Raw genomic sequence first — 782 nt, 5'->3', positions numbered from 1 at the left:
GTTGTTTTTGGAGCAAAAGAGGAACGGTTGAAAGTCAGCGCTCAGCTTCAAAATACAGTATTAAAAACAACAGACAAAGCCAGAAATCTTGGTCTAACAGCCACATTAAGACAAATACAAAGTCTGCCTATTACCACCTTAAGAATATATCAAGGGTTAAAGGACTTATGTCTCAGCATGATTTGGAAAAAAAACTTGTCCAAACTTCCCCACGCTGCTGTTCGAGTCCTCACTAACACCAAGAAAGTTGAACACATCACTCCAGTTCTGAAGTCTTTACTCTGGTTTCCGGTGCCTCAAAAGAATTAATTTCAAAATACTTTCTGCTGGTTTTATACTGCCCTGTTGCTGAAATGTGCAATACAAATAAAGCTGCCTTGGCTTGCCTATGCGCATGTGTGTTTGTGTGTATTGTATCTTAAAATCCTGTATATTAAGCACAAATTAAAACTTTAAACATAATTTAACCTTTAAACCAGCAGATCAAACTGCTACTTTAAATGGCCCTTCAAAATAAAATAATAATAAAATGTATGAAATGTTAAAGGTCATAAGAGCTGGAGGAACAGGACAAAAGTCTTTTCTATCCAAAAGGAATTCATTGCTCTTTGGCAATATCGTTTTCATGACTTTCATTCAGTTAAAGCGTTTAACTGAATTGAAGTTAAGGCAAATGCACCGGATTTAATTTAACTGGTAGAGAGAACGAGATGATGAGTGACACAGAGAGAGAGAGAGAGAGAGAATGAGAGAGAGAGAGAGAGAGAGAGAGGGGGTGAGGG

The sequence above is a fragment of the Etheostoma spectabile genome, chromosome 2 (genome assembly GCF_008692095.1).
Source record: "Etheostoma spectabile isolate EspeVRDwgs_2016 chromosome 2, UIUC_Espe_1.0, whole genome shotgun sequence".
Taxonomy (NCBI): domain Eukaryota; kingdom Metazoa; phylum Chordata; class Actinopteri; order Perciformes; family Percidae; genus Etheostoma; species Etheostoma spectabile.
Note: the sequence above shows the minus strand (reverse complement) of the source record.